Source organism: Mastomys coucha, unplaced genomic scaffold (assembly GCF_008632895.1).
Source record: "Mastomys coucha isolate ucsf_1 unplaced genomic scaffold, UCSF_Mcou_1 pScaffold18, whole genome shotgun sequence".
NCBI classification, from domain to species: Eukaryota; Metazoa; Chordata; class Mammalia; order Rodentia; family Muridae; genus Mastomys; species Mastomys coucha.
Window position 1 is genome coordinate 112,420,323 of NW_022196900.1, and position 8,201 is coordinate 112,428,523.

Here is an 8,201-nt window from a genome sequence, read left to right on the forward strand (position 1 = left end):
CTTGTCTGCCCTCCACCAGCTATGTTCTTCCTTCCCAGCCAGGACAGTTTAAGGAGGGAAGGAAATAGAGACACCAGGAAGGTAGAGACACTGAAACAGAGAGGGACAGACAGAAGCCATGAAAGCAAGACGCCCAGAGTAAGGAAGTGCAGAAATGAGAGGAAACCCGGCCCATAACACACAGCTCACTCTTCCCTCTGACCTTCAACTGTCAGGCCCAGGGCTCCCTAACTCTCCTTCAGGTTGGATGGTTTCTGTTAATCCCACTGGGCAAGAGTTAAACCATCACCACACTTTCTGAGCCAAATTTGAAGCAAGATTTACTGGTCAAGAAAATGGACATGGGCTTGGTCCAGAAGGAGCAGGAGGAAGCCCACGAGGGCAGACATTCTGTCTGTCTGTCTGTCTGTCTGTCTGTCTGTCTGTCTCACTCTGTGTGTGACTGTCTCTGTCTGTCTCTGTGTATCTCTTTACCTGTCTCTGTCTCTCTGTTTTCCTGTTTCTGTCTGTCTGTCTCTGTGTATCTCTGTCTGTCTGTCTCTCTGTCTCTGGAATCCATACTTAAGATTCCCAGAGAATGACGCCAAATTACATTAGTTGAGTGCATATAAAAGTAAAACCCACAAGCCAGTGTACTTCTGCCTTTGTCCAGCGAGGGGCAAGCATAGATCCTGACGTACCTCTGGCCTACATGTGATCCGGCACATCTGTGCAGTTGGAGCAACCAACCTTGTCTACTGAAGTGGAGCATGCGGCTTTCTGAACATCAGCCTCCAGCATTCCAGGAGGTTGCCTGTCTTTGGGGCTTACAGGTTACAGGCATTTTTGCTCTACCCTTAAGCATGGTAATTAAAACTTAAAGCATCACTTTAGCCCTTTGCTTAAAGGATTCAGCAGAGTGGACAGAGAGCCTTGCCCTGGGTAAGCACAGAGAAAGGATAAAAGTTAAAGTCAATATTGGGAAGAGACCCCCACACAGACCACGGAGCTCAACTTGGAGGTGTCTGAGGTCTGAGGACGGGGTGACAGCCTGAGGGTTGCACTTGGGATGTTGTACCAACAGCCCTGGGACCCATCCCAGGTCTATTGTGGTTCCAGGGTTGCAACAGCCGCTCAGTATTGATTGTCACCTTGCCGGAAGTGGGGAGTACCTCTGAGATTAGAGGCACATGCTGTGTTACCTCCAAAGTGGCCCCCTGAGTGGCAGTGCCCTAAATAAAGGACTCCAGCTGGGTAAAATAGGAGTGTTATTGAGTGACAGAGCTCAGAGGCAGACTTCAGATCACCAGGAACATCCCTTAATTGATCTCAACTACCTCTGGCAAGGCCATGTAGCTCTCAGTCAGTCTGAAAACCTGCGTCCCCTCAGAGACCCCACCCTGCCTAAAACCCTCTTGCTTTTCTACCATTTTTCCCCAGCCTTCCCTGCAGAGAGATGTCCTCGGCAGGCTTTATCCTCACAAAAACTTCATTTCTACCCATGAAGCAGTCCAGCTCTGTGGTTAAACCGTGCCCTGACTTGTGTCCTACACAAGGTGTCTGCAGGAAGTTTCAGAGATGATTAACTGGACCTACCCTGAAAGTGGGTGTAGAGATGCCATCCCATGGGCCAGGGCTGACTGGAGGGAACCGAAGGAGGAGAAAGAGGAAGCCCACTGGAGCAGCCATTCTGTCTGTCTGTCTGTCAGTCTGTCTGTCTGTCTGTCTGTCTCTCTGTCTCTCTGTGTCTCTCTGTCTCTGCTTCCCTGTTTCTGTCTGTCCATCTCTCTGTCTCTATCTGTCTGTCTATCTCTGTGTGTCCCTGTATCCATCTCTGTCTGTCTCTCTGTCTCTCTTTTTTTCTCTCACCCCCCTGCCCCGTTTCTCCCCACCTCCCCTCTGGCTATGGGGGTGCCCACTGTCCCCTCTGGCTGTGGGGGTGCCCACCGTCCCCCTCCCCACTGTCACCCTTTACCTTGTGTTTTCTCCTTTCTTTGCACACAGAGGCAGATTCTGACTAAGGTAGGCACTTCCTCTCCCTCCCACTGTAGTTACTCTCTGAAGACCTTTATACGTCTCTGAATTTCTATTAAGAAATTGATTTATTTTGGCAATAATCTTTGAGTAGCACTCTATGTTAACCACAAGGATAGTGTAATGGGGGAATATAATTTTCTACTGTATCCTTTAGCTGAGATCTTCTGGAACAGAGGTCAAGAGAGGCTGGGAAAGGGAAAGATGGGGGAAAGTTTGGATAGACAGGGAGGCACAGGCCTGAAGACATTACACTGGAGAAATCAGATCTAGGGGTCCGCGGTACCACAGATTGTGAACAGCCTGCAAAAATTGAATGTATATTTTAAGAGAGCTAGAAGAAGAGTCGGGGAGGTGGCTCTCCACCCCTTAAGCTCAATCTATGAAGTGCTGGCTGTACAAACATGAGGACTTGAGATGAGATCCTCAGCATTCTGGTAAAAGTGGGGTTCTGTGGCATGCCCTGTAACCACAGCAGTGGGCAAGAGGGGGAGGGAGAAGGCGCTTGTTGGCCAGTCAGTTTAACCAACTGGGTGAGTTCCAGGGTCAGAGACTCTGCCTCAAAGAAAAAGTAGAGAATGATTGAGAAATCTGCTTGACCTCCTCTTCTGACCACAGGCATGGGTACGGGCACTTGTTCATGAATGCACACATGCAAACACTCACACTATACATACACACCACACACAGACATCATATACATACACCACATACACACACACACACATACATACATCATACACAGATACCATATACATACATCATACACACACATACATCATACACAGACACCATACACAGACACCATATACACACAACATACATACACACACACCATATACACACATACCATACACACATACCACACACACATACATCATACACAGACACCATACACACCACACACACACACACATACACACACACATACATACATCATACACAGATACCATATACATACACCATACACTCACATACATCATACACAGACACTATATACACACACCATACATACACACACACCATATACACACACCATACACATATACCACACACACATACATCATACACAGACACCATACACACACACACACATCATACACACCACACACACACACATACACACACATATATACATCATACACAGATACTATATACATACACCACACACACATACATCATACACAGACACCATATACACACAACATACATACACACACATCATATACACACACACCATACACACATACCACACACACATACATCATACACAGACACCATACACACCACACACACACACACACACACATACATCATACACAGATACCATATACATACACCATACACCCACATACATCATACACAGATACCATATACATACACCATACACCCACATACATCATACACACACACCATACACACACACACACACACACACACACACACACACTCCCTCGAGGAGAGGATTTTGAATGTTCTAACTTTATTCTGCTGCTGTGGTCAAACAACATAACCAGAAGGAATTTAGGGGCAGAAACGGCAGTAAGGTTTACACATCCAGGTCACAGTTGATCTTTGGGAGAACTCAGGGTAAGAACTCACATAAACAGGAGTTTGAAGCAAAACCCACAGAGGACAGTGGCTTGCTGGCTTGCACACAGGCTTGTGCTTAGCTACTTTACTTGTATGGCACAGGACCGTGTGCCCAGGGAATGGTGCCTCCCACAGTGGGCACGACCCTCCTACATCAGTTAACAAAGTCAATCCCCACAGCCAAGTCAACAGGGCAATCTTATCTGGGAAACTGCTTCATTGAGGCTTCTCCTCTCAGATGACTCTAGCCTGTGTCATGTTGGTAATTAAAGCTAACTAGGGCAGTCCCAAACACAAAACAAATGATGGATATCTGAAGTGACAGAGATGATGTTTATCCTGATTTTGATATACATGTATCAAAATATTGCATGGCACCTGGTAAACACACACACTGACAAGTGTCAGTTAAAGATAAAAGTTTAAAAGCCCATGAATATGTGGAATAGATTTCCAAGATGATGTAAAAATAAAAACAGGAGAAAAATGAGCCGAATATAATTGCACAGGTATGTATGTATGGGAGATAATCCTGAAAGACAATAGGGTTCTATAGGGGACCTGTGATGGTTTGTGTATGCATGGCCCAGGGAGTGGGCACTATTAGAAGGTGTGACCCTGTTGGAGTAGGTGTGTTACTGCGGGTCTGGGCTTTAAGACCCTCATCCTAGCTGCCTAGAAGCCAGTATTCTGCTAGCAGCCTTCAGATGAAGATGTAGAACTCTCAGCTCCTCCGGCACCATGCCTGCTTGGATGCTGCCATGCTCCCACCTTGATGATAATGGACTGGACCTCTGAACCTGTAAGCCAGCCCCAATTAAATGTTATCCTTTATAAGAGTTGCCTTGGTCATGGTGTCTGTTCACAGCAGTAAAACCCTAAGACAGGACCTAAGGAGATGTTTAAACTTCCCACCTCTATGAATCAAATAGGATTTATACAAGAAAGACCCTCAGTCAGGCTGTCCAGGAAGGGCACCTCAGACCCAAGGAAGCCTTGCCCTGTAGGCTTGGCCAAAGTGCCTGTCTCTCTGAGATCTCCAGTGAGTTGGCCAACCTCCTCTTCCTGGTGGTCAGGGATTATCCGTTCTTTATGGGTATGAACTTCTCTTCCAGTCTAGTGGCTTTAGCTGCAGACAGAGATGGTTTGCTTTGATCAGAAACAGAACTCCTTCCCGAGAGTTTGAGGGTCATGGGGGAGAGGTGCTAGCTGTTCTTTCTTCTCCATCCTGTGGATTCAGGAATTCTTTACAGGAGATGGTGGGGCACAGGGAGTGTTGGAGGAAGCCTTGCTTGGGCTGGATGGGGCACCGTGGTCTGGTATATGATGCCTCATAAACTCCTGGGCTGGTCTCCTGGACCCCAGGTGATGGTGATGGCAGAAACTTTAGGAAGAAGGACCCAGCCGGAGTAGATGGGTCCCCAGGGTAAGTCTGTGAGGGTGATATCCAGTTCCCCGTGCTCTTTCTGATGCTCATCCTGGCTGACATCAGTTAAATGGCTCTACTCCACCGAGCTCTCTCCACCACATGGACACACCCTCTGACATAGTGTGCTGAAGGACAGGAATACAAGCAAATGCTGGGGCTCAAAAATTAATAGTGCCAGGCATTTGACACCTGAGAATAGTGTATAAAAGTGACCCATACCCTCTCTGACCATCCCCATCAGACCAAACCCCATCTCTCTCTTCTCTCCAACCACACAGGAAGGGTTTCTGGCAGGATTCATGTGTCATCAAACAGGAAGCTCACCTGAGGGTGTCAGGTCCCCCCCCACTTCCCAACTATCTCAGGCATAGAAGCTTCTAACTCCCACTGTGCTTTCAATTTTTGACCCCCAAACTGAGTCCCTGTCATATGTTGGAATCATGGAGCCAAACATAAGAAGTTGTGCCTATTGAGCACCAAGGAAAGACTTATTCTTGGCAAGAACAGAAGTGGGAGACAGACCCACAGGTGGATTCCTCAATACCTGGGGCCTGAGAGATTATGAATTCGGGGTAACGGTGTGAGGAGGGCTGGGTAATAAAGGGGTCTTTTCTGGAAACAGGCAGATATTTTTCTAGGAGTTTAGACACCACTCTCTCTGCTGCTTTTGCTGCTCAATCTGGTCACTGTGGTTATTGCCAATGACTTGGTGGAGTGTGGGCAGGACTACAGTGGCATTAGAGGTGGCTTGGAAGAGGACACTGTGCTGGATTAGTTTTATGTCAACTTGATAAACTAGAGTCATCTGGATGAAGGGCAACTCAATTGAGAAAAAAAAAAACCTTCATTAGATTTAGCTGTAGGGCATTATTTAAATTAGCAATCAGTGGGGGAGGGTCCAGCCCATTGTGGGTGGTGCCATCCATGAGTCCCTTGTTCTGTAAGAAAGCAGGCCGAGCAAACCATGGGGAGAAGCCAGTAAGCAGCATCCCTCCATGGCCTCTGCATCAGCTCCTGCCTCCAGGTTCCTGCCCTGTTTGAGTTCCTGTCCTGACTTCCTTCAGTGATGAACGGTGATGTGGAAGTGTGAGCTGAATTAACCCTTTCCTTCCCCAAGTCGCTTTTGGTCATGATGTTTCATCACAGCAATAGAAACCCTAAGATAGATACCAATCCCACCTCTCCCTCCAAGCTCTGATGTCTGCGGTAATTCTTTTGTGTCCTCAGGATTAGTGAAGGCTCGTGCATCTCTGTTAGGATCGGGCCAATGGATCGGGCCCTCATTTTGACATGCTATGTCTATAAACGCCTTGATTTTGAGGAGGGTCGCCGTCTGAGGCAATGATTCCTTCAGCTTTTTAGTTTGTTTTATTCTTTTCTTTGGGGTAGACACAATTTATGCCAAATAAAGCTCAGAGGGGCTTCACAAGGAGCAGGTGAAGCTCTGTGTGGAAGCTGGAACCTTCCTGCACACTGCTGGGCAGTAGCCACTGGCTCCATCTCCCTTCCTGCACACTGCTGGGCAGTAACCACTGGTTCCATCTCCCATGTCAGTGGCCATACAAAGGCCCCTCCATCCTCCTGGGCTGGGTTATTCTGATGGGAGAGCAACAGCTGGGGACAAGGGTCAGAGCTGCAGATGGCAAAGCCCCTGCCTCTGGCAAGTGGGTTGTTTTGTTTTGTTGTTTTTCATTTGCTTGTTTGTTTTGTGAGTTTTTTCCTGTTGTAAGCTCAAGAGAAGTAGGTGTCTTTCCCATGTTCTGCCATTTTGCTAAGGGACTTACAGATTTTGCATAGAGTAGTATGGAAGCATCCAAGGCCATAATTATAATCACGCCTCCTTCACACTCTCTTCCCTGACATTAAATGGACCATGACCGATGTGTTGCACGTCTTCCTCGGTGGAGCTCGTGTATAATGATGTTTTGTCCCGACTGAATGCAGCAGATTGGGTGTGCTGGAGCAAGCCTGGGGCAGCTCCAAGGTGCCATTACAGGCTATGAAAGGACAGATGCCTTGGGGAGAACAGATAGGAACTGAGAGGCAGAGGAGGAAGTGAAGTGACCTTGCAAAGGTGACCGGGGACTTGGCAACCATCCCGAGGTCTGAGGTAGAGCACAGGCCTGTCTCCCTGGGCTGAGTCTGTGTGTTCATGTGTGTACACGCTGCATGTGGAGGTCAGATGTCAATTTGTGTGTCTTCCCTGGCTATTCCCCACATTAGGCTTTGAGACAATGCTTCATTGCTCCTATAATCTTGCAGGTTTGACCCTCTGGCTGCCCAGTGAGAACAGAAACTCAGGTATCTCCATTCACCCTCTGAAATTACAGCAAATGTCACCATGTACAGATTTGTTTTTTAACATAAGCTGATTCTGGTGATGGAACTCAGGTCCTCTTGCTCGCAGGGCAAATGCTTTACCAATGGAGTGCCGTCCACAGTCCTCCCCCAACCCCTGAACCTCTGGGCACAGTGATCAGAACAGTGTGCAAGGGCAGTGACTTCAGGGTACGGTGTACTGGGGTCTCACTGTAGATCAGACATCTCATTTTCTTTCTGTGTTCGATGGAGACAGGGAGTCTGTCTCAGAGACTTGGGATTCACAGTAATAACAACAAAGAGAAGGATAGAATGGACAAAGGAAGAGGGCTTTCTGTTAGGAGTCAATGTTCATGCAATGGTGACCTAGCATTGGGACACTGAAAAGTTGGGCACAACAACAATGTGTGTGCCACTTCAGGCCCGGAGACCCTAAAGGTCTTTACCGTGAGCTCTGGTTTCTAACCGTGATCTGAGCGGACAGGTTCACCGTGGTTCACTGTTTCCATCGCGGTGGAAAGGCAGGGTCGGGGAATGGGAAAGGCTCTTGGCTGTAGCAGAGGAGGCATGAGGCTGCTCACTCACTTCTAGGAAGACAAGGAGATAGAGATGAGACAGGAAGCAGAGCCAGGCTCTCTCCCTCCAGGCCCACTCCTCACAACCTGCTTCTCCCAGCTCAGCTCCACCTGGTAGCTAGAACCTTCCAAAACAGCGCCCCCAGCTGGAGCCTTCCAAAACAACAGCGCCCCCAGCTGGAGGCCAAGAGTTCAAGTGCAGAAGCCTGTGGGGGATTTTTCACATTCAACCATAACATTACTCATTTGTGACGTAGCAGGCAAAGCCCTTC

At 48.0% G+C, this 8,201-nt stretch overlaps 1 long non-coding RNA gene across 1 annotated transcript; it reads right to left on the bottom strand.

The window, feature by feature from the left end:
* Positions 1–7,662: 7,662 nt before the first annotated feature.
* LOC116095701 lies at positions 7,663–8,201 on the bottom strand. The gene is made up of 2 exons (XR_004120702.1): positions 8,017–8,201; positions 7,663–7,941 (listed from the first exon to the last, which is right to left on the bottom strand). It is a non-coding gene; the product is annotated as an uncharacterized LOC116095701 (long non-coding RNA).